The 26,831-nt window shown below is 39.0% G+C and overlaps 1 long non-coding RNA gene across 1 annotated transcript in view; it reads left to right on the top strand.

The window, feature by feature from the left end:
* The first annotated feature begins 6,005 nt into the window (after positions 1–6,005).
* LOC121031591 (uncharacterized) overlaps positions 6,006–26,831 on the top strand; it is a 45,590-nt gene continuing 24,764 nt past the window's right edge. The window contains exons 1-2 of the long non-coding RNA XR_005790787.1: positions 6,006–6,217; positions 26,490–26,600. This is a non-coding gene — a long non-coding RNA (uncharacterized LOC121031591). The remainder of the gene's footprint in view (positions 6,218–26,489; positions 26,601–26,831) is intronic.

Genomic DNA, 26,831 nt, shown 5'->3' with positions numbered 1-26,831 from the left:
TGAAAGGTTGTTGAGGAACATGATAGTTATACAGTATCAAACTATCAGCTAAAAGGTAGCCTATTAATTGCAAAAAAATGAAAAGTATTTTTCAATGATGAAATCTGGAAGATACCACTTTAACCAAATAGTCAAATATAACATTCTCAGTAATGAAACAGGCTGACAAGCTTGCTGATGTGACAAACTGAGAAGGACATATCACCCACATGGTGATCCTGCCAGAAATATTTAACCTGAATCTAATTATGAAGAAACCATCAGACAAATTCCAAATGAGGGACATTCTGCAGAGCAACTGCACTTTAAGAAGATTAATATCCTGAAAGATCTAAAACAAAAGTTAACTATTCTAGATTAAAGAGACTTGACAACTAAAAACAAACAAACAAAGAATATTACTTCGAATAGACTTCAGATGCCCCTTGAGATAAGAAAACACCAAAAATATCTGCATTTGAAATTGACTTCAGTAAATGTCAGACCATCCAATATTTTATTTCCCACGAAAATCACTCTTTCATTTTTGTAAAAGTGGAAGCACTTGTGCCATTTTGGGCAGTCTGAATACTTTTATTCTGAATAATCTTTTGTTCCTCCATATTTTTTTTTTAATAGAGACTTGGCTGATAGAGTTATCAAGCTGTAGCCATTGTATGCCTTCCTATTTGGTTTTTGTCTATTACTCATCATTCACTGATGATACAAACAGATTTGTCTTTTGAGTGAAATTCCTTTTTTTTACAGTTCATAATTCATGAAGAACATGGCTTTCTGTGATAAAGACCCATCAAAAGCATCATTATTCTGCATTTATCTGCATTGAACTGCCTGTTTCATCTATTAGTATTTAAAAGGTTCTGCTGCTTCTCTGTATCTGGTTATAGTCCTCTAATTCATCTCATCTCTATTATCTGTCGGGATAAGGCTTTGACTTAGAGTGTGGGTCAAAAAAAAAATCACATTATTCAAATTATCTCTGACATTCAAAATACAAAAATATTCCCATGCAATGTTATTATTATTACTCTTATTATTATTTTGGTGAAGATGGCAAATGAATATCATTTAGCACTTCTGATACTGATCTAATCTTTTATACCTATTGTCTCTGGTAATATGTTGCTTATACAAGATGTACTGAAACAAAGGATTTGTCCTTTGGTTCTTGAGTCCTTGTGTTCTCCGTTAATGGGGTTCCACATGCTTTATTTTTCAAAACTCCTCAAGTTGCTTCACAGAATTATAAATGTTTAGCTGATCCCATTTCTGAACACTGGCCATTGTAATCTGCATATTAAAAACCATATGAATAAAAGGAGTTGGAAAGGGGGTATAGAATTAAAAATAAAGCTATATACAGGGTGGGGAAAAGACAACTTGGTCCGGAGATTGACCAAGGCAAATGACCAAGAATCTTTCAGGTTCTCAGAGATCTTCACAGACTCCTACTTATTGGAGTTTAAAATCTGGTCTAGGGGCATCTGGGTGGCTCAGTTGCTTAAGCCTCTGACTTTGGCTCAGGTCATGATCTCGTGGTTCACAAGTTTGACCCCCATGTCAGGCTCTGAGCTTTCAGCATTCTACTTCAGATTCTCTGTGGGGGCGGGGGCCCCCCCCCACTTGCTCTCTGTCTCTCTTTGTGTCAAAAATAAATGAAACTTAAAAAAATTTAAATCTGGTCTATGCCGGGGTGATTTTAAAATCCGATGCTCAAGCATGGCATGAAGATGAACATTGCATATTTTTATTTCTTTTCATGCCATTAATGGCTGCACATGTACACTGAGTGCTTCTGGCTAGTAACTTGATTTCTGCCTTCCCTGACCTCCTAACTTTGGTTCATTGGTGCTAATTTCACCTTATGGCTTGCATAGTATTTACAAAATTCCCAGGAAATGATAGGATTCAGAGTTTAGCTTTTTTTTTTTTGTTAATAAAGCTTTAAGTGAGAAGAGTACAGGAATCCCAAAGGAACCTTCAGACACATTTAATTTCTCTACTTGTGGTAGGGCAATGCCTAGACCATGCCTGAAAGTCAGCAGTCAGTCTTCCTTTTAGAAACCATAAAAAAGGAAGGTAAATTACACATCATACTTTGGTGACTTGTTTTAGACTATCTCAGTCCTCTCAGGATGCCTGGGTGGCTCAGCTGGGTGAGCATCCAGCTCTTGATTTCAGTTCACGTCATGATCTCACAGTTCATGAGATCAAGCCCCATGTCAGGCTCTGCACTGACAGCAGAGGCTGCTTGGGATTCTCTCTCACCCTTGCTCTCTGCCTCGCCCTCTCTTGTGCTCGCTCGCTCTCTCTCTCTCAAAAATAAATAAACATTAAAAAAGAGAATATCTCCATCCTATAGAAATCCCGAGTCTTATCAAACAAAATTTGTGTCACACCTAACAATTTTCCTATCAAACAACCTAGTATGTATTTATTTTTTAACGTTTATCATTGAGAGACAGAGAGAGACAGAGCATGAGCAGGGGAGGGGGAGAGAGAGAGGGAGACACAGAATCCGAAGCAGGCTCCAGGCTCTGAGCTGTCAGCACCGAGCCCGATGTGGGGCTTGAACCATAAACCGTGAGATCATGACCTGATCCAAAGTTAGACGCCCAACCCACTGAGCCATCCAGGCGCCCCAGCTAGTATTTTTTCAAATACAAAACAGGTACCATATTCATCATGATGCAATCGAGACAGCCTTGAAATCAGATTCTGAAGACTTGAGCCATGGCCACTTCCAAGCTATGGGCCTATTTCAAGGTATTGAACTTCTGTGAGTCTGGATTTCTTGATCTGAGAGAATTATCGCAGAGTAATTTGTTAAATAAATTCACTACTTTAAATGTACCACCCTAACTACTTTCACCTAATACAATAACAAACTCAAGACCTGCTAAGTAAAGGGTCTTTTCCTAGGTAATGTGAAAAAGAGGCATATACTCTAGTCTCTGCCAGGAAGGAGCTGAGCACTTAGTAGAGAGAAAAGATATCCAGAAAATGTGACCCGATCAATAAGATAACCTATGTCACATCTTAAATCATGAGTGCAAGACGTAAGTTCTACTGAAATTCAGATGAGGGATATTTAATGTTTGTTGGAGTAGACAGGAAGTCAGCGTATTCATAAAGACTGGTGTATGAGGCTTATGAAAAGAATGGAAGACCCAATTGAAGTTCACTCCTTAAACACAGTATTTTGGACTGAACAGAACTTAATTGGGAATAAAATGAAACTTCTTATTTCCTTTCGTTGAAAGAAATGACATCACCCATTTACTCATTCAACAAATAATGACAGTTTCTCTACGAAGTGCCAGATTAAAGGAATATAAATTAGTTGTGTTTTGAAAGACTCTTGTGGTTAAGTGGAAAGAAACTGAAACTGAGATAAATCAAATGATTTTCTCAGTTGAACCAAATGAGAAATAGCACAGCCAGCATCCCAAATAAGTTGTGACTGGTTCTACATATTATTTCTGTCCTGCACCTCACATTCATTCCCAAATTCCACTTTGTTCCTCTTACACACGCACATGCACACACACACACATACACACACACACACGAACATGCATGTAGCATGACAGTGTTTAATACTAAACTATGCATTTTTTAAAAATTCATTCTCCTACTTTTATCCTCACCATTCAAGAAAGAAGAGCTTAGACAGTGAACTGAGACCAAAGATAATGCAAACACACACACACACACACACACACACACACACACACATACACACACATATACACGCATACAAACAGTCAATTTATTGGATTTTTAAAATTTAGATAGCTTTTGAAAATCTCTAGCAGAGGTAATGATGTTGAAAGTCATGGCTTTTATTCTCAAGAGCCAAGCACTTGAGGAAAAAAAGTTTTCTGTTTTTATCTTCCTCTTTCAAACACTCAGTGTTGTATATTAAGAAACAATTGAAAATTCAGAGCATGGGTTTGTAAGTAAAACCAATGTTTCTCAAAGCATGGTCTGCAGACCATGTGTTTCAGAAGCATCTAGAGTATGTCATAAAATTTCAGGTAGTGAAGTCCTATCCCGAGCCTTCAAGGACAAGGGCAAGAATGTGAATTTTAACAAGCAGCTTAATTCTCCTTGTCCATGATAAATTTTGAGTGGCTCCTCTTAGGCTATGTTATAGAGAAGACACAATAAAAGTTATTGTTTTCCTCTTCAAATAGAGATACATGTGTGGTAAGCAGGAAAGAATGAGAGAATTGGGGGGCATGACTCGTGTAGATGATGGAGGGTCCCTGAGAAGGGTGCAGAACTCCATTTCCACCAACCCAGGGGAGGTGGTGGGATCACAGAAACACCCCTTAGAAACCTCAGTACCTTTGGGAAAGCTGCAAAGCAGATAGGACCAAAGCACAGTCTAACTTCCAGATTGTCTCTCCTCCAGGAGACTGCAAACCTTGTACTGTGCCCCAGTATCCTCTCACTCCAGAATAATAGAAGGTCACCAGCGAGAGGAGGCATCTAGGGATGTGCCTTGGTGAAACCTCACAAATCCTGTGGACCCGACCCCAGGGGTTGTCTTCAGAAGGTGTAGTCATGCCCCAGAGAGTGAGCAGTCAGTAAAATGCAAGTAGAGTCACCAAGTGTTACTGGTTGAATCGTGTCCTCCCTCCCAAAAAAGATCTGTTGGAGGCTTAACCCATTATTAAGACTTGTAGATAGACCTCACTTGTAGATAGGATCATTACAAAGGTAATCAAGTTAAAATGAGAGTGGGCGCTAGTCCCTTATGATAGGTTTCCTCAGAAAAGGGGGGGGGGGGTTGGATGTACAGACAGACTTGCCTGGGGGAAAACAATATGAAGAGACACAGAGAGAAGATGGCCATCTACGAACCAAGGCCAGGGGCCTGGAACAGATCCTTCCCTACAGCCCTCAGGAAGAACCAGAGCCACCAATACCTTGGTTTCAGACTTCTAGCCTCAAGCATCCTGTGGAAATGGGACTTAGAGAGTTTGCAGTTTTCCAGAGAAAAAACAGCCCTGCAGTCACACCATGATTCTCTGTGTTCTCACATCCTCTCAAATTTACTCAGGGTTTCCACTGGTCCTTCTGTCATCTAAGGACACAACTGGTGAATAGTATGGGCCAGAGATTAAAGCCCAAGGCCAGGTGGAAAGCACTACACCTCGGCTAAAGGCAGACAGGAGCAAGCCTGGTGTACAAATTCAGTATCTCTCAGGTGCTCCGGAAGTCCCTCAATCCTTCTGCTCTGTCCATGGGGGGAGTGGAGTGGAGCAGGGAGGGAATCCTAAACTGAAAGAGTAGTTTCCAAAATACTGCTTCTAACAAGACAAGTGACTGAGGTACCTCAGATTGGCAGTCACTGTCACCAAATTGGAACTTGAGAGCTTAGCCAGGTACAAAGAAACAAGGGGAGATATTTTTTTTTTCCATAGCCAAGTTTGTAAAGGTGTAAGTGCATGTGTTATTTTTATTTCAGCAAATACGCTTGGTACCTAAGTCAAGGTGGAGAAGACAGGGATGAGTATCTCCAGTGACTGACTGACACAGATCAACAAACAGGATCATCATCAAGACTGTGTCCAGGTCACATGATTAGCAGCTGGTGAGTAGGGATCAATCCCATGTGCGTTTGCCTTTGTTGTCTGCCTTTTATTCACTAGGCCTTAAGAACTTTTGAATCGAATAATAAGATAGGTATTGAATTGTAATAAATAATTCCATACATGTCATAAGAAATGCAGGAATAGAGTGCGGTAGGGGCAAGGAACGGGGAGTCACTACTGCCAAAGGGCTCAGGCAATGTTATATAGCAAAGTAATTTTTTTAGCTTGTTTGAGCTAGGGTAAGTTTTGGAAGCAATGATTGGAAAGGAAGTTGTTCGGGGGAAGGAAATCCTCTGCCAAGCCTGGCTTTATAAAAGGTTTTGGCTTGTGCAAAGAAGGTTGAAAAGCTGGGCTGCCCAACCACAGCACGGATCTGCCAGGGAACAGGTCCACCCTGGGAAGGCGGGCCGAGCCAGAATGGGAAGGCAATGCAGAGTCATGCAATTTTATAAATACAGAAATACTCGTGATCGGATTTGTGTTCAGAAAGAACTAACATAGGGGAGAATGGAAAGTAGACCGGGAGAGGCAAACATAGGGAAGGAAGACCCAAGAAGGGGAGTCCCTTTGCAGTGATCCAGGAGAACCATGATAAGGCCACCGAGGGCAAGGTACAGATTTTGCAGTCCTTCTTGCAATGGAATTACCAGAAGTTGGTGGGTAATGGTATGTCTGGAGTGCAAATGAATGCATTATTTGAGAATGTTGAGGTCTTTATTTTGTGCAACAGGTGGATTGGGATGATTGTTAACAGGACAGGAAATCAGGGCAAAGCCTCCCTGCGGTGGCCATCAGTACTTATATGAGCTCCTGCAGGAGGAATTGTATGCAGGGAGATGAAAGCTAGCCAAGAGGCAGTGGCCAGAAGGAGAGCAACATTTAACAGCTTAAGTATAATGGAACTCTTGGCATGTCTTCGCTCAGACTTTGAGCCATTTTTTTTTCTTCAAATAAATGCCCTAAATACTCAAGAAATGTAAGGTTTTAATGGAAAGACCTCTGACGTAGTTAGCTTCTAGTGCCAAATTTGCCACTAATTAATTATGTGGCCTTTGGCATGTCACTTAATCTAACTTAGACTTGTCATCCTCATCCCTAAAACTAGATCTCCAAGGTCTCTCCTTTTTGCTTTCAAATGCAGTGATTCTTACGGGTTTCTTTGAATTAGAGGATTTTAAGTGAAGCATATCATGGGCTATTGTGCCAGATGCTTCCCAAATATTAGTGGTGGGAAGAAACATTGTAATGGTAATTCTAACTTCGTGACTGCAGAACTTTCAGGCTTTTGCACCTCAAAGTCATCAGTAATTAGGCCTGGGCATTTCTCTTTCTTTCTGCTTCTACTGAGAACAAATTCTATAGGCTAGAAAGACGATGCAACACACTGGGGATCTGAGAAAAATTATCAGGACTAGGTGGAAATTTTCCCCAATCATCACTGCAGTGTATTAATATAATGGTCATCATTAGTGGTGTTTGTGAGCAGAAGTGCTACATCACGTAAAAATGTCTTCTTTGTTTGAAAAGCCCGTGTTCCAGATAGGAGATAACATTTGAACATTGAATTCTTACAACAACAGTGTAAAACCTTACCACAAAACTGTAATGCAGTGTTATATATTGTATATAAATATCACTCTGTCTATAATATCACTCAACATATTGACTCTGCAATGAGGGAGAGAGATAATTAATCCCACAGCTTTGCCCCTCGCGTTCCAATTATTGTACATAATAAAAAAAAAAAGTCCCACTAACTTGGACTTAGTGCTCCTCAAAGAGAGACACTGTAGATGAGTTTGTCTTGACGCTCGTCATACTAAAATGACCCATTTCTGAAAAGATGCCTCACTCCCTCAGAGCCCAGAAGAATTCAAGCGAAGACTTTGCAAGGTGAATTAACGGCACCAAGCATATAGACTTATGCCAAGCTAGTAAACCAGAGAAAATAATTTCAGCCTTCATCCAGAAATTAAATGGTTATTGATTGATAAGGAAGATACTGTAACCTTTCAGATTAAATTAAGAAATGTTGCTGAACACAATTAAAATTTTTCTAATGTAATACTGTTTGCAGAGTGCATTTTTGACTAAACTCCATCTCTGAGGTTAATTACCATGTCTTGGGTCCAGGAATAATAGATTAAGTGGAAAGTTGGCTTCAAAGTTAAAGAATGGGAAGAAATAAGAAGTACTCAGAAGTGATTTATGTCTTCCTGATGAATTTGAGGGAGGAGAGCCAAGTAACCACACCACGCTTCTTCTGTGTTAAAGGTTTGCGGCCAAGGGAGTGGTATAAAATTAAAAGGGTGTTCATTCCAGGAGCAGCTCCACATTTTGCTCATAATTTGGAACTATCTCATTCTTGCTAGTTAGGCTGAAGGTAAAACGTCTTATTGAATGTTCTGGAGGCATCCTAGGGCCTATGAGCGGCCTTTATTTCTAAGGAACTCACCACTCTTTAGGGAAGTCAAGAAACAGTTACAACCTCCAACCACAAAATCTGTTTCAAAGTGACAAGAGCTGTGTGATATTTTAGAGAAGCTAAAAAGAGCTGAGGTTTTGTCTTGAATATGTTATTAATTGGCTGGTTTACACGAGCTATCCAGCTTAACCCGCCCCTTCTTTCTCATCTGTCAAATGAAAGAGTTGGGTTAAGTGTTTTCTAAAGTTGCTCTAGTTCTATAATATACGAATAATAAATGTTTTGAAATTAGAAATAGTAAAATGTAAACATGTACCTTTAATTTCAGCTGCCGGGGTCGTGGCTCCCACCCTGCTCACCGGAACTATTCTGGATAGAGACTATGCACTTTTAGGGAATGTGAACAAAACTTCTGTTATGTAAAGCAGGCCTCCAAAAAGAAAAAACCAAGAAAGGGCCCTTTAAAAGTGTAGCTCCCTGTGAAAACAGCAAAGAATATGTACTAAAAAAAGACTAAAAGGCCTTCATGACACATTCAGTGAAGAGATACCCTTATAACTTTTACCCGTTAATTGATGCATAAAAGGTTGTGAAGATTAATGTACATCAAAATCAAAACTAAATTGAATTTTTGACATTTTTGAAAATAAAAACCCCAAAGAATACATAGGTGCCTTTTGATTTGTCACAGCTGGAAGACTCTGAATCATGAAGCGCTCTAGGAGAGGCCATTAAATAGCGTTAGATGGTTTGTCAGTGTGGAGGAAAAGTAATTGAAGAACCAAACTGTGTGTATGGGCACTGCATTTTAAAATATTTACCAAACAGAGATAAAGTGAGTTTTTTTTTCTCCCACAACTAAAGCACAAAATGTTGATCCGGTAGTCCAAAGGAAAATTTCATCACTAAAATCCTTTTTAAAAAATTTGTCAGATGAAATAATCTTTGCTTAAAGATATTTCTCGTCTCTATTTCTAAAAATATATATATATGTATATTGGCCATCTAAACTATTTGTTTTTTGTTGTTTTTTTTTTTTTTTTTTACTTTTCCGAGCAAAGAAAATATTTAAAAGCCAGTAACTAGTCTAGGAGAGAGACATTTGAAAACAGCAATGTGATATGGAATGAGTACAGAAAATAAAACTACCAAAGTTTTTAGTAGTGGTACACTAAGCCTATAAATCTGAAAACAATTTCAGATCCCCTCATTCTGATAATCTGATTTGTTTTTAAAGAAACAACAATGGACTAAACAAGTGCTAGCATATCATTAAGTCAACGAAATTCCCAGTTTTATTCTTTGAAAAATAATACTATATACTGGTAATATTAATAATCAGGTAGGTGTAATTCCTTTTAAGGTAGACCTAAAATGAAAGACGTGTAGATCTATACAAGGTCTATACTGGGACCCAAACACCCAGGCCCAAAAGAGGACCTAATTATAGGGTTCATGTGTCTCTCCATGATCTGACGTGCCCCCTGAAGAGGTCAGTTGCAGCATATGGAAAGCAATTCTGCCATCCAAATGACTGGCTTCATCTGACTCGACTCATAAGAACCTAGAGATATGTTTTTCTCCTTAAATAGGATGGGCTTTTGTTTTGAAAACTGTGCCATTAGTAGTAGACATGGCTGACAAAGACAGTACAGAAAGGGACATGCATTTGATAATTCCCAAAAGCTCTTGTGACTTTCTCCATTGTCTTTATTTATGACGATTACTTTAGCAGTTGGCAAAGCATCCCTGTTCGCAAGATACGCGTGTCAAAAACAAAACAAACCTGATGTTAGAAAACTGACTTCCACGTGGAACAGAAGGCAGAAACAGTTTCTATTCTTAGAAGGACAACAGTACTTTGTTTTAATCAGTTGTGAAGGATCTAAAACTAAAATTCTAAATGAGGTTAATAAATCAAGAAGAGTTAAAATGAAAACAAGTTTCATAATCAGCTTGCAAATAAATACTGCTGCATATTCTATTAAGGCAAGTCCCAGGGCTGAGGCAAGTCAGAACAGATATTTCATAAATACCCACAGTTCAGAGCTTTTAGGTGGAAATGGATCATGAGAAAACATTTTAATAAACAACACCCCTATTCAGTAAGAATGATAATAGCAGCAAGCAATCAAAAACTGTCTAGTAGAAAGCCTCTTCTCCCTAAATGGATTTTTCCTTAATCTCCAGAACAACTGTTTTCAGAATCACCTGCAAATAAGTCTAAGACATCTAGTCATACCCCTTGAAGCCATTCCTATTTTTACTGAGCATAAAGTCTTTACTTAACATTCCAACTCTTGCAATTAAAACCCTGAGCCGAGGTTTCTCTGAGGAGTCTATACCTTATGCCTAATGTTGACCATATTTAGGAGAATGGACAGTCTGAAATGAACCTCTCTACACACTTTAGTAAAGATTTCCAGTTTCTCCTTTGGGTAGGCAGGTGACCGAGTTAAAAAATTCATGATAATAATGACTTCAGGGGATGCTGATTAACTACATTTTGAATACACCTTGTCGGAAATTCAGAAAATTTTGTCTCTTGTAAACGCTGGTCGGGAGGTCAGTGTAAGGCAGTGCTGGAAGGAAACTCACAGGCCAAAAATGAAGTCAGCCGCTTATATTAAGAGCCCCACGTCACCAAACCAAGACTTGATGCCTAACCTAACTGTAGTCTCAGCCCCTGCCTCAGGAATGTAACCTTGCACCAGGAGACCTGGAATTTCCTGGCCGGCACTAGGAAACTTACTGCTAGACCCTTTCCATTCCCCGTGGAAGGGCCACCTCACCGAAAATAACACGTTCCTTGCTAATACTGTCTTTTTTTTTTGCATTCCCTCTCTACCTTTAAAACTTTTCCATTTCTAAGCCTTGACAAAGCTCCTTTCCATTTGCTAGATGGGATGCTTCCTGCTTCATGAATTGTTTAATAAAGCCAATTAGATCTTCAATACTCCATTGAATTGTGTTGTTTATGAGTAGTGGTTGCAGCTACTGAAAGAAATTTTAAAAATTGAAAAAAGTTGAGCCTAAAACTCTCAATCGTGGTTCTTCCATTTGGGGAAAAAGAGAAAACTTATGTAAAAGACGATGAACTAACGCTAAGAGTCACCAGTCAGGAGAGACGCAGAAGACAGGGAGCTAATCAACTTTACTAAGCCCTGCATTCTTCTGAGTAATACAAGGATGAATACTAGCCATTGGATTTAGCATGCTAGGACAAAACTGGTGCCCGAGCAAGTGCTGTTTCGATGGGAAGCCATTGTGATGAATTGAGAAGAACAAGAGGTAAGGAGTTGAAAACAGTAACCAGAGGCAGAGGCACTGAGGCAGAGATGCCTGGGTTTTAATCCCTGCTTGGACATTGAAAATACAGCCTTGAACAAGCCATTCAACATTAAAGAACTATATAGCCTTGTACTCTGTGCGTTTAGGGGCAATGACAGTACCACCCAGAGTTTTGTGAAAATAAAACGAGATATTGCATGTGATTTTCTAGAATGGCACCCGGCATATGGTAAGCACTCGATAGCTGTCAGCTATTATTTTGAGAAGAAGAAAGGCAAAAAATCAAGTGCATATTTTTTGTGTCCTTGGCAACTTTGTTTTGTCTTGGAATCTAGGTGAATGGTTGTGTTTGTGTAGGTGGATGTTTTCAATAGGAGTAAATTTAGCCATCTATAGGCTAAAGAGAATCAGCTAGTGAAGAAAGAAAAGGAGGTATCTGAATTGTGCTTGAGGAAAGGAGTGTCTCCATTTGGAGAATATACTTTCAGAAGCCTACTAGGAACAGATGAGATATTCGGGACAGTAATTTTAGCTGGTGTCAACATATCACAAGAGGGAGGAAGCTGCTTTGAATGAAACAAGGGGAAGAAAGTGTGCTTTTAATAATGAATGCAGAATCTGCATCTAAGACTTGGATACAAGTAGTTTTTTGAAAGGTGGTCTCAGGGAGCAAGGGTAAATGACCACAGAAATGGAAACTGTGAAAGAGAAAAAAAAAAAAAAAGAAAAAAACAATATATTTCAGTGTCTTAAATTTCTACCTGAGGATTGAAAGGGGAAAAAAAAAAAAGCATTTCTTGATCATCTTGCATCCCCCATCGGTGCAGGTTTTCCCGCGGGGCGTGAACTCAACTCCCTTACATTTCAGGCTGTGTGTACATCTCCCCTGCCTGACTGGGCTCTGACCAAGCATCTGATAGCACAATGTCAAAGAAAACGTGAAAGATTTTGGTGCATGGTTGAGACAAGACGCTGTCAGTTCCGGGGAAATTGAAGCCTACGCACAATTAATTTGCTGTAGCCGTGCCTGGAATCAGAGATGAGGCCAAGAAAATATGAGTTAGTGAACAAGAGGCATCTGACACAGTTTACCCACTGCAGCGTTCCTGTCTTTCATGAAGTCCGATCCATAGGTCTTCGAGTTTTGGCCTTAAAAAAACTTAGTAGGGGAAGCGTTTGTGAAACAAGACACCAATGTCCCCCTTTCCTGCTATATTGGTCATAGGACCTTAACTGGTAGTCATCATCTTTTGTCTTCATAACCTATTTTGAATTTTCTCAGGCTAAACCATAAATTCAGCTAATCTGACTGCTTGCCTGTAGGGTGTTATAAACTTTTACCCCTGAGGCGTCTGAGCCCTCAATAGCTCTGCCATTATTGAATGGTCATTACTGAAGCTGCCCATTTGCCATTATTACAAGGTATAGAAACACTGAGAAATGTTCTAGTTAATCCCTTCCTGTCCCCATATGCAACGGTAGTCCTAGCTCCTAGTGGTAGTAAGGAACTCTTTTATTTGTCTGCTAGTCCACTAGGATAAAGATCCAAAAGTGACCTGGAAATAGTCATAGTTTCAAGGTCAGTAGAAAACCTTGAATCCAGTAGAAAACTGGAACTGTGGCACGAGATTCCAGGGGAAGCCTGCTAGGCCTGCACATATGCAAAGACTGTAAATTCAGCAAAGTTAACTACTTCTTGGGCAATCTGCAGTCAATAGGGAACTGTGGATAAATGTTACTCCTTGTCAGTTCTCTTGTTCCCTGATTATGGGAACAAGGACCTCTAGATCGACATACCTTAAGGTTGAAAACCCCAATTCTGCAAGTGGGACACTGGAAATGGTGGTGAGAGGGGCCAACCTTACATCTAATGTGTATTTTTCAACTCACATATTCTAGATTTTGAGGACACAGTACCATATATTGGCTGTTGGTTCATCATTCCAACACTACAGAGTTTTATTTCCAGGCTAGCATCCAGGTGACATTTGAATAGGCTATTCTCATTCTATTCGATGGACTGCTCCCGTGAAGTGCATGTATTTGTGCTGGGACCAGTCCATTCTATGGTCGCACACCCATTGCTACAAAATGGGTCCCTTATTTGGAGATAATACTATGGAAAAACTCATGCCAATGAATAAGGCATTGTGTAAGCTCTTACGTGATGGTGAGGGTAGAGGAACTTCTGTCAGGGAAGATAAGAGCAAGTCTGGAGTAGATGGTGATACCATATAGAGAAATCACCATTAACTTTTGATGATGACAGGGCAGATATTCAGAAGTATAGTAGCTAGGTCAGCCTTGGGAAGAGAGTTAATGTTTCTGGAACCATGCATGTTCTACATTCTGCCACACTGGCCTTACTTTTCACGGCCCATGTAGGCACGACAGTGATAGAAAGGCAGTGGATCCACAAGGCAAAGCATAGGAAAGCTTTGAAGGCTGGACTCTTATTTTCCTTTGGAATTCCTGCATCTGCTTTTGAGTAAAATCTGCAGGAAATGAGGGTCTTTCTAGATGCTGTCCTGGAAATCCTTCCTTCACAGCATGCCCTGACTTGATAGTTGGCTAAGCTAACTCTGTAATTTTCTTTGCTCACGTCTTCCAAGGTATAAACAGCAGCCAGTCCATCTCATAATCCTTCAAATTACCATTGCCCTCCTACCGCTGATGTGTTAGAGCCCCTGGATTATCCAGTACTTGGTCTTCCACCAGCCTTCCACTTGGCCTATTCCATGGCAGGTAAGAGACTTAGTTACGGTGATCTGGATGCTTGCTAGGTACCAACTGTTTAGCCATCATCCCCCATAGATGTTTTCAGAGACTTCTGCACAGGTAGTTTATTTGGAAGGTAGTCACAGTGGGCGGGAGTTAGCAAACAGGAGTAAAATGAGCAAGGAGAAAAGGATGTGTGTTGTTAATTAAGGCACTGCCTCTACCACAGCACTCCAGAAACTTCTCTGGGGAGCATGGAGAATACCGTGCAGAATTGGCCACTTGAAAAGTGCCATTGAGTAGCATTTATCCATCAGCCCTCTATTGGGTTGAGGAGAGTGCCAGAAGGCATTAACTTTCCTGCACTTTCAGGGTTTGCACGCACATGGGCTTCCCCTGTACCCCATGCCACAGCACTGGAAGAGCCTGATGCAGCCCTTGGTGCAAGACTGAGTGGAGATGCTGCCAGAATAAAGTGAGTCAAAAGCATACGCAGAACATCTGTCCTCAGCCAGAGTCGGGTAAATTGGAGAAGATGGAGGTGATGCACAAGGGATAGCTGATACAGAGGGAGCAGGAAGAATAAACAGGAGAAAATACCAAATGAGAGATAAGGGGTGAATCTAGAACTAGATGCATTGGAGCTCCATATTGGTGGGTCAACAGAGGACATGGTCATGAACAATACCTATTACATTTAAAGTCATATATACTGCTGTAGTATAACCCACTTCAATGTGTCCTTCCAAAATCTCTAATAAACTGTGAAGCCAATGAAATCTGCAGGCTAATAGATATTTGGCAGAACCCAAGGAAGTGGCTAATGTTGCGTTTAAGTCAGTCCAGAGGGAGCATGAAGGCTGCCCTCAGGAAAGGTGTGAGGCCTGGAGAAAGAGAAAACGAAGAAAATGGTATCACACCTCTCCTTAGAAATTTGGAAGAATATCAGGACAATACATTTGGAATTCTAATAAGTCATGGGACTTTTTGTAAGTGAAGTATGATACTCATACCAAAAAGCATGCAAATCACAGGTGTATTTTCACAAAGTGAACAACCCATATAATCAACCCCTGTATCAAAAAGGCTGCTTGTACTCCCTTCCAATTACCCACCCCTGGGGGGGTCGCTTTCCTCAATTTTTAATACCACAGTTTGGTAACGCCTCTTTCTGAACCTTGTTCAAATGCAAAGTTGGAGCCTGGTTTCTGTCACTCAACTTGTGAGACTGTTGCAAGCCACGGATTTTTCTGAAAATCAGGTTCAAGATCCTCCACAGCGGCGGCTGTGCTTCTCGCTGGGCCGTGAGGACCGAGGCTGCGTCTCATTCATTGTTCTTGCCAGCACTTAGGACAACACCTAAGATCATGATGAAATGAGCGATTCCCTGTGTTTTATCCACCAGAGAATTCACTAGCACAGACCCTACCCTTTATCAGCACACAGTTAACGGCAGTTGATTCTTAGATGGTAAAATTATCACAATTATCCATTCTTGTGCCTCTAGTATTGCTATTGGAATCTCAATTCTTAAATGCCAATGTGAAGTATGCAGTTTATACAGGTTTCTGTTTTTATTTCTTTCTTTAATTTTATTGAGACAAAGGATTCCTGATCTTGCAAAATGGTACGAAGTAATGAAAAGGACCTAGTGAGGATGCGGTGGGAAAGGAAGACACTGATTTCTACTAGGTCTAAAACAAAATGTGGGGAAACGTAAACATTCCAGAAGGGCTGAATTTCCTGTAATTTCAATATACTTCCATCAAAGCATCTGGCTTTTTTTTTTTTTCAGAGTTTGCATAGTTAGCAACTATAGATCACGCTGAAATTAAAGATTTGGAGATTTTGGCGTGTTTCTCAAAGATAAAAGCAAAGTTTGTGAATTTAAGCAATGGTTGTAATTACTAGTTAACATTATAGTTTGTTTTGTCTTAGTAGAATCTATACATGTGCTTAACGATCAAGGAGACACTCTCTATGTTTTTTTTTAATCTTTCTTTACCAGAGAACAACACATTCTAGCATGATTTGCCATGAAATCCCCCTCTCTTCATTATTTGTGAACAAGTTGAATAGTAGCATTGGCTACAATGCATATAGCAATAGCTTAGCTGCAGTGATAGTATAGTAGCATGCTAATAATTACATAGTAAGAGCATAACTAGCACTCGTTATGTGCCAGGGATTATTCTGGGTGCATTATATATCACAACAAAGATTTTATATATTAACTTGAATATTAACACCTTTAATCCTTATATAGCCCCATGAAGGAGGGGCTTTTATCATCTCCATTTTACAATGAGGAAAACTGAGCATTTTAGAAATTAAGAAACAGGATCATACACTAGAAGGAAGTAAATCCAGTATATGAACCCAAGCTTTGGAGTCTGTGCTTTTAATTGCTGTGCTATGCTGCTAATTAAACTCGAGAGAGATACCTTTGGCACTTCTACCTCGTCTTGTAGGAGAGAACTTGCACGTTCTTCCCTCAGCCGCGTGCCTCTTTTATGTGAAGCTTAAGGAAGTCTGGAAGGAGAAGGACAGAGGGTCTGGAAGAGAGGCAGAGGAAGAGTAGAGATGGAGAGTAAGGGGCAAGAAGTGGTGGGTGGGGCTGGGCTTGGAAGGCAGGGACAAGACATGCGCGGTGCAGGAGACCAGGGAGGAGTCTTCCTTAGCGCGACTCTGGGCACTTGCCGCTGAGGGAAGAAATCATTCTGAACATATCGCTCAGAGGAAAGAGTGTAAAGAAAATCCCATGGATATTAATAACTTAGTTTAAAATTGGTTTTAAAACAACACAGATAGGAAATCTTTGCTTGGCTATCAGATGGTTAGAATGAATATTAAACTATTAAAAATTAATACAACCCCATTAATTTTTCTTAGGATATCAAGGCACTCTAATGTTCTTAAGCATTAAAATGAGAACTGAAAGAAATTAGCAAAACCAAGTGACCAGTTCTGGGGTAATGAAATGATGGACAAATGTCAACTGAAAGCAATAAATGTAATTGTAAGAAGGAAACATACACTCTGAAGCACCGGTCCACATAACCCAATGTAATTATGTTCCTCCATCTCTCCCAGTGCTTTCTATTTCTTTCTTCTTTAGAAACAAAGCTGGTGAAGAACTTAACTTCTTGGACATTATGTAATAACTTGGAGCTAACTTATCTGGATGACTCTTGCCATGGCCTATCAGACTCATATATGTAATAATATTATTAATTGATGTTTTATCATTAAAGAAAGATACATTATCTGTTAAAGCAAACTACACATTACAATGAAATCCCAGACCTCCCAAATCCCATGTGGAATCAATACGTTAACACTTTTAGATAGTAAACACAAATTGGAAAAGTGACTCCATTTCCCGAGACACATATGTGAAATTATTTTTGGAATGTTAATAAGCACGTAATTTATTCAAGACAAGAATTATTAGATATTATACTGCATTTTTATGTGGTTTGCCATGATAAGATTGAACCCAGAGTATTCACACAACATATTTTCTGAGGGCTTTAACCTTCAGAATTTGAATGAAATGTATACAATCTGTACAAACCCCAAAAAATGTCTGGCTGATTTAAAAAAAAAAATGTTTGAGAGCAAAACTGTGAGAAATCGTTTCTTAGAAAAGCACATTATCAGTTTCATATTAACAGACCATATACATTTGGCAAAATTTGATCTTATATTTGAAGAAAATATTTTGAATATGGCTGAATGGATCCAAGGTTTATTAATCATTGTTAAGGAAAGACATTCCAAGTTAAATTTAAGTTAATGAAATTAAGTGTGACTTAACAACAAACCTCTTTTGAACGTTCTCTATATGACCTTTGGAGATCACCAAAAAAATAGCATGGTATGGTTCTCATCAAACAAGCTTATAAACTTGTTGGAAAGACAATATATAAAGATAGCACAAATAACACAACAGAATAATAGGATATTTCACGTGGTGTTAGAATGCAGTTTGGTAGAAATGGGAAAGATTTTCATTTGGCCAAGGTTTTTATGGAAGACAGAAGTATTACCCAAAGAGCATTAAGGCTCCTGAGCACAGGGAAGAAAAATAACGTGGAAGATGAATTGGGTTGTGGTAAGCTTGGATGAGAACGTCTCTAGGAGCGTGAAAGGCCCCAGTAAACCTAAAGGGAAAACTTTTGGGCCCCGAAGCACAGGCAGGGATAAAAAGAAGTATGCCCCAAGGTTGAGACATTCATTAATTCAATAATTACTTACCCTACACATACTGTGTAACAGGCACAGTACTAGGCAAAGATGTCTGACCTTCTGGAACTTATTTCCCAACTGGGAGGAATATAGAGTCATGGTCAGTAAATATAACATGTAAATACATGAGTAGTCAACACAGTAGTTTAGAAGTATCAAAAGCTATGAAGAAAATATTAGAACTCGATAAGGAGGACTGAGGATAAGAGGGAAAGAATGCGTTGTAAGTGTCAAATGGTTAAGGAGGATAGACCTCGTTAGTAAAATGACATGTGAACAAAGATCTGCAAATGTCTGGGAGCTGAATGTTTCAGGCAGAACAATCAGCCTAGTGGCCCTACAATGAGAGAAGTGCACTAGCTTGTAGGAGAACAGCAAGAAAGCCAGGTACTCTGGGACGGACTGAGCCAGGAACACTAGTAAGACATAGGATCATAGAGGTAAAGGGGCCATATCATACAGGGCCTGTAGAAAACCCTAAGAACTTTGATTTACACTTTACATGAAATGCAGATTGCTTAAAGGGTTTGGAACAGAGTCATATGTGATATTTTTTTAGGTTTTAACAGGCTTACTCTGACTGCATTTGAACATGCCTCCCAAAGACGGAAAAGAAAGCTGGTAACTGCAACCACCTAATTTGCATCATCTTTTTTATACACTTTGCCTTGCTTTATAGCTTCTTCAAGAGTAAATCAAAATCAATAACTTAAACTGCTCATTCTTGCTTATCCTTGAATCTAAAATCATACCGGATGTTCCGACCAACCTCAGGTGAGCATTGAAGCCTACTATAATAATACAAGCATAAGGGAATATGAATCCAGCCAGGGTAGTGGAAACAGAGATTAAAAAGATAAGGTGTTAGAGATAAACTCATCAACATAACTATTTTGGACTGAATGTCTCCCTAAAATTCATACGTTGAAACTCTAACCCTCAGTGGGATAGTATTAGGATGTGAGACTTTGGCTGGTAATTAGGTTTGGACGAGGTCATGAGGTGGTACCCCCCCCCCCATGATGATATTAGTGTTCTTATAAGAAAATAGACCAAAACTTGTTCACTCTCTGCCATGTAATTTGAAGATGGCAAGGAAATGGCCATCTTCAGACCAGGAAGAATGCCCTCATTAGATAACCAATGTGGTGGCATCTTGATCTTGGCCTTCCTGTACTCCTGAACTGTGAGAAATGAATGTTTGTTGTCTAAGTCCCCCAGTGATAATATATCAGCCTGAACTGGATAATCCAATGAAGTGACTAAATGTTTGGATATATAGGGTATAAAGGACAACATTTCTCTCCATTTTCTTATGACAGCGCGAAGAAAAATTGCGAGTCCAAAGAAAGGTGGTTAGAATTTTTAGAAAGAAAGCTCTAGGAAGGAAGTAGGAGAGGAATCCAAGAATACTTGGAGCAAAAGGCAAATTGAAGGAGTTGAGGGTAAGAACGTGAAGGATGCAAAGTCAAAAGAAATAGTAAACAGCCTTTATTCAAAGACCAACATAATCTGATAAGTAGAAAATTCTTACAAAAAGTACTTAAAAACCCAAACCCTTGAACTAATAAATTAGTTTTAACAAGTTACAAGCTATGGGGTGCCTGGGTGGCTCAGTCAGTTGGGTATTTGGGCATCCAACTCTTAATTTCAGCTCAGGTCATGATCCCAAGGTCATGGGATCAAGCCCTGTGTTGGCTCTGTGCTGAGCATGGAGGCTGCTTGGGATTCTCTCTCTCTCTCTCTCTCTCTCTCTTTCTTAAAAAAAATGCAAGCTATAAGATCAATATAAAAAGTAAATTCTATTTCTGTATATTGCAATGAACAATCTGAATATTAAATCAAGAAAATAATTTATTCATAATATAAAAACAAAATAGTTAAGAATCAATTTAGCAAAAGAAATGTAAGACCTGTGCACTCTGAACTACAAAACATTGCTAAGGGAAATTAAAGATCCATGGAGAGACATCCCAGATTCATGGATTGAAAAACTCAGTAATTTTTTTTAACTACAGGTGTTTTGCTTTTTTTTTAAAGTTTATTTATTTATTTTGAGAGAGAGAGAGAGAATGAGGGAGAGAGATAGAGTCCCAGGCAAGTTCCACATCATCAATGCAAGCCCAGTGTGGGGCTTGAACTCGCAATCCATGAAATCATGACCTGAGCCAAAATCAGAAGGCAGGCACTTAACTCATTAAGTCACCCAGGTGCTCCAGAAGACTCAATATTCTTAGGATAGTAATTCTTTCCAAATTTCTCAAAGAATTCAACACAAAAGGTATAGAATCATCAGAACATTTTTTTAAGAAGGAGAACAACATAGGTGAACTTATACTATCCAGTTTCAAAACTTACTGTAAAGATTCAGCAATCAAAGCTGTGGGTTGGCATAAAGATAGGCAAATAGATTAACGAAACAGAACAGAAAGTCCAGAAATAAATTCTTAAATTATGGTTAGTTGATTTTCACCAAAGGTGCCAAGGCAATAATTCATTGGTGAATTTTCAATAAATGATACAAAGACAATTGAATATTCATATGCAAAAAAAGAGAACTTAGACCCTTACCTTACCACTCATCATACATACAAATCAAGAACAAAGGAAAATGGATTACAGGCCTAAATTTAAGAGCAAAAATTATAAAACTTTCAGAGGAAAATAGAAAAAAACTATTTGCGATCTTGGGTTAGGCAAAGATTTCTTAGATATGACAAGCACATTTCATAAAAGAAAACACATCATAAATTAGACTTCATAAAAATGGAAATTTTTTGCTCTTTAAAAGACACTGTTAAAAATAAAATGGCCATAGACTGGGAGAAAATATTTTCAAATAATATACCTGCTGAAGGACTTAATCTGAAGTACATATACAAGGCTTACAACTCATTAATAAGAATAAAAGCAATTCAATTGAAAAAGTGACCAACTATTTCACCAAATATACAACAGCTAATAATAATAATGAAAATATGCTCAACACCACTAGTCATTAGGGAAATACAAATTAAAATTTCAGTGAGGTGCTGCTACACAACCATTAGAATGGCCACAATCAAGAAGAATGACAATACCAAGTATTGATAAGGATGTGGAGAAATGTGCTCTCACACATTGCAATGGGAGTGGAAAATGGTATCGATCTTTTATTTATTTTTATTTTTTTCGAATGTAGTGATTTAACAGTTCCATATATTATTCAGTGCTCAAGATAAATGTATTCTTAATCCCCTTCACCTATTTCACCTGCCCCCTTATCTTCCTCCCCTTGGGTAACCATCTGTTTGTTCTCTGTAGTTAAGAGTCTGTTTCTTGGTTTCTCTCTCTCTCTTTTTTCCCTTTGTTGGCTGTTTTCTTTTTTAAATTGTGCATATGAGTGAAGTCATATGGTATTTGCCTTTCTCTGACAGACTTAGTTTGCTTAGCATTATACTCTAGATCCATCCATATAGTAGCGAATGACAAGATTTCCTTCTTGTTTATGGCTGCATAATATTTCATTACATATATACTACCTCTTCTTTATTCATCAATCAGTGGACACTTGGGCTACTGCCATAGTTTGGCTATTGTAAATAATGCTGCTATAAATCTAGGAGGTACATGTGTCTCTTTAAATTAGTGTTTTTGTATTCTTTGAGTGAATACCCAGTAGTACCCTATCCAAAGGGTAGTTCTATTTTTTTTTTTTTTTTTTTTGAGGAACTTCATACATTTTCCAGAACGGCTGCACCATTTGCATTCCCACCAACAATGCACAGGGTTCCTTTTTATCCACATCTTCACCAACCCTTGTTGTTTCTTGTGCTTTTGATTTTAGCCATTCTGAGAGGTATGAGGTGATATCTCATTATGGTTCTTATTTGCATTTCCCTGACTCTGTGTGATGCTGAGTATCTTTTCACGTGTCTGTTGTTCATCTGTATGCATTTTGAAAAATGTCTGTTCTTGGGGTGCCTGGGTGGCGCAGTCGGTTAAGCGTCCGACTTCAGCCAGGTCACAATCTCGCGGTCCGTGAGTTCGAGCCCCGTGTCAGGCTCTGGGTTGATGGCTCAGAGCCTGGAGCCTGTTTCCGATTCTGTGTCTCCCTCTCTCTCTGCCCCTCCCCCGTTCATGCTCTGTCTCTCTCTGTCCCAAAAATAAATGAAACGTTGAAAAAAAATTTAAAAAAAAAAGAAAAATGTCTGTTCATGTTTTCTGCCTATTTTTTAATTGGATTATTCATTTTTGGGGTGTTGAATATTATAAATTCTTTATATATTTTGGATACTAACCTTTTATCAGATACATTGTTTGCAAATATCTTCTCCCATCCCATAGATTATCTTTTGGTTTTATTGGCTGTTTCTTTTGCTGTGCAGAAGCTTTTTGTTTTGACATAGTCCCAATAGTTGTTGTTTTTTTTCTCTCTCTTATTTCCCTTGCCTCAGGAGACATATCTAGAAAGATGCTGCTGTGGCCAACATCCCCAATATCTGAGAAACTGCCTGTCCTCTCTTCTAGGATTGTTCCACATATTGCAATTGGAATGTAAAATGGTGTAGACATTTTAGAATACAGTTTGACAGTTTCTTAATAACTTAAAAAAAACTTATCATATGACCCATAAACTTCACTCTTCTAGATTCCAGTGTCTACTGAAAATGAAACTTTTGTCCACCTAAGACTTAAATGTGAATATTTACAACTGCATTTTTCATAATAGCCAAAAACTACCAGTACTTAAAATATCCATCAAGTGGTGAATTCATAAATATATTATGATATATTCACATCATGGAATACCATGCAGCAATAAAAAAGAATGATTTGCTGACACATGCTATAACATGGATGAACTTCAAATCATTACGCTGAGTAAAAGAAGCCAGACACAGAAGACCACATATTGTGCGATTCTGTTTACATGAAATTTCCAGAAAAGGTAAAACTATAGAAAAAGGCAGTAGTTGCCTGGGCAGTAGCAGAGATTAACTGCAAACAGGCACAAAGGAAAATTATGGTGTGATGAAAATATTCTATAACTGGAGACTAATGATGGTTGCACAGCTGTTTACATGTACTAAACATGAATTTATGCACTTACAATACTTGCATATTCATGGTCTACAAATTATATCCCAATAAATCTGTTTTTAAAAATCAAAGACATTTTCAAAACAGAGCAACACTTCAACATTCAGAGTATTTGCAATACAACTTTAGGGGCACTTGGGTGGCTCAGTTCACTAAGCGACCGACTTCGGCTAGGGTCATGATCTCACAGTTCATGGGTTCGAGCCCCATGTCAGGCTCTGCATGGACAGTGTGGAGCCTGCATTGTAGTCTCTGTTTCCCTCGCTCTCTGCCCCTCCCCCACTCATGTTTTTTTTCTCTCTCTCTCTCTCTCAAAAATAAATAAACATTTAAAAAAATTGAAATACAGGGGCGCCTGGGTGGCTCAGTCGGTTAAGCGTCCGACTTCGGCTCAGGTCACGATCTCGCACTCCGTGAGTTCGAGCCCCGTGTCGGCTCTGGGCTGACGGCTCAGAGCCTGGAGTCTGCTTCCGATTCTGTGTCTCCCTCTCTCTCTGCCCCTCCCCCGTTCATGCTCTGTCTCTCTCTGTCTCAAAAATAAATAAACGTTAAAAAAAAAATTGAAATACAACTTTAATTCACCCTAGAGGTATAGGGCCTAGGTAGGCTTTGCTTTGAGGTGCCGTGTTAAAAATCTATTTTTTCACTCCCTTCTCTATAACGGGAATTGTGAACTCATAAGAACAACAAACAGATATAATGTTTCCCCTATTTTGACAATAAATAGTTGATTGAATATTAAAAATATCTGGGTAAAGCCAATGAATCAGGTATTTATTCTACATGGTATCACCATCTGTGATGTTAAAAGTGAATTACTTTTTTAAAAATAAAGTGACACAAGTTCATTGAGTCTGATAGGCAAAGTCTTAATATTTTCTTAAAAATTTTTTGTTCACATTATCTTAGAAGTATTTTAAAGTAATGATACATCTGAATAAAACGTGGAACTAAAATTCTTCCCATCATTTCACCAGAATAGCAATATTTTTTTCAATTTTAATTGTGGTGAAATATACCCAACATAAAATTTTCCATCTTAACCTTTTTTACATGTATAGTTCAGTGGCATCCAGTACATTCATATTATTATGCTATCATCACCATAGTCCATGCAAAGAACTTTTTCATTTTACAAAACTGAATCCCTGTGTCTTTTTATTTTTTTTTTAATTTTTTTTTTAATTTTTTTTTCAATGTTTATTTATTTTTGGGACAGAGAGAGACAGAGCATGAACGGGGGAGGGGCAGAGAGGGAGACACAGAATCGGAAACAGGCTCCAGGCTCTGAGCCATCAGAGCCCGACGCGGGGCTCGAACTCACTGACCGCGCGCGAGATCGTGACCTGGCTGAAGTCGGACGCTCAACCGACTGCGCCACCCAGGCGCCCCACCTGTGTCTTTTTAAAACGCTCTCTATTCCTACTTCCCCCAGCCCTTGGTGACCGCCGCTGTACTCTCTGCCTCTATGAATTTGGTTACACAGGGCACTGCATGTAAGTGGGATGATACAGTATTTGTCTTCTTGTGACTGGCTTATTTAACTTGGCATAATGCCCTCAAGGTTTCTCTATGTTGTATCACGAGTCAGAATTTTCTTCATTTTAAGGTATGTCTATACCACACCATATGTCTATCCAATTCATCTGCCAATGGACACCGGGTTGCTTCCACCTTGTGGCTATTATGAATAATACTGCCATTTACCATAGGTGAACAAATATTTCTTTGAGTCCTTGCTTTCAATTCTTTTGGGTATACCCCCAGAAGTGAAATTGCTGGTTCATATGGGAATTCTAATTTTTTGAAGCACCGTCATATTGTTTTCCAAAACAGCACCTTTCAATAATTCCATCATCAGTACACCAGGATTGGGGTTCCAGTTTCTCCACATCCTCTCCAACATTTGTTATTTCCTGTGTGTGTGTGTGTGTGTGTGTGTGTGTGTGTGTGGTAGTAACTACCCTAATAAATGTGACATATCTTTGAACACAGCATTCCCACCTAAGAAAATTTTTTTAAGTTTATTAATTTTTGAGAGACGGAGAGAGACAGAGCATGAGTGGCGGAAGGGTAGAGAGAGAAGGCGACTCAGAATGTGAAGCAGGCTCCAGGCTCTGAGCTGTCAGCACAGAGCCCAACGCAGGGCTAGGACTCATGAACTGTGAGATCATGACCTGAGGCAAAGTTGGACGCTTAACTGACTGAGCCACCCAGGCGCCCTGTATTCCCATTTTAATTTTAATATTACTCTACCTGATTTTGATACTAAATAGTTATCAAACTTAATCTAATAGAATATAACCAGAAGATTCAATTCTTCACATTCAAAATAATGTGTTAGGCTTATACTCTTTTCAACTATCCGCTTGGATTCTGCTATGCACCAACTTGTACACAGTATATTGGAGTAATACTTCAACTGGAAAAACCTTGAACTCCAAGTCAGATCAACCTGAAAGATTTTTTGAACCAAACTAAAATTAAACCCAAAAACTACTAAATATTTTAACCATGAGCTGCATCTTATCCCATATACCAATGAAGTCCAGGTCAGAAACAAATCCCCACAGCTCATGATTTAAAAAAAAAAAAAACTGAGTCATTTGAAAAGCCTTTTGAAATAAATAAGAACATATGTAATATTTCAGATCAAGTCTCTGAATACAAGCAATGTTGGCATTCAGCGTTCCTGCTGCAAACTTTCTCATATCCCGTCCCATTGAAGCAGAGCTACATAAACTAGTGTGTTTCCAGTTTTTCGCTGATTATGGAACATTTCCATTGAATACCAGGGATTCTCAGTAAACATTCATCTTCTCTGTCAGCTAGTTTCCCTGTATCATTTCAATTGATCTTTATCGCCTTCAGCAATAACTTCTCTCCTAAGTTTAATTTTGAGAGCTTCTGTTCTCTGCTTCTTGGTGCTCCGTGTCTTTAAAATGTCCACTTTTTTTTTCTTAACCAAATAAAAGTACTCGGTTTGAGGTAGCAGGCAACAGATTTGTACTGATTCATGTCAGTGCCGAGTGCCCTACCAACCTATGGTCCAACAGAAAGTTAGCAAACCAGCCGATACTGACGCTTGACTAACAGGTCTCTCTTTGGTGAACAAGGCAACCATGAACAGCAGACCCACTGTGGAGTCTCCTGGGAAAGTGTGAACATGACAGTGAACAGCTTACATCAAAGACATTTCAATTCTGCAACAAGCCTTTCTGCTTCGGGTAAGTGATATACACCCAAACAAAACATTAATCGGAAGACCCATTTCGTCTCCTTTGGGGAATTGGAGCTATAGGCAGAATAATCCTGCTAAGTGTGATTTTGAACATTAAAATGAGTTCCTTTTAGGAAATCTAGAGGCTGAGAGAAGCACCGTAAATTGAGTAGGGATTTCATGATAATAAAAAAAAAGTCTTGCTGCAAATAAACATGAACATTGTAAAATTTGAACT

The sequence above is a fragment of the Herpailurus yagouaroundi genome, unplaced genomic scaffold, assembly GCF_014898765.1.
Source record: "Herpailurus yagouaroundi ecotype Mexico unplaced genomic scaffold, PumYag 141, whole genome shotgun sequence".
Classification (NCBI taxonomy): domain Eukaryota; kingdom Metazoa; phylum Chordata; class Mammalia; order Carnivora; family Felidae; genus Herpailurus; species Herpailurus yagouaroundi.
Note: the sequence above shows the minus strand (reverse complement) of the source record. Positions and strands in the feature narration are given on the sequence as shown.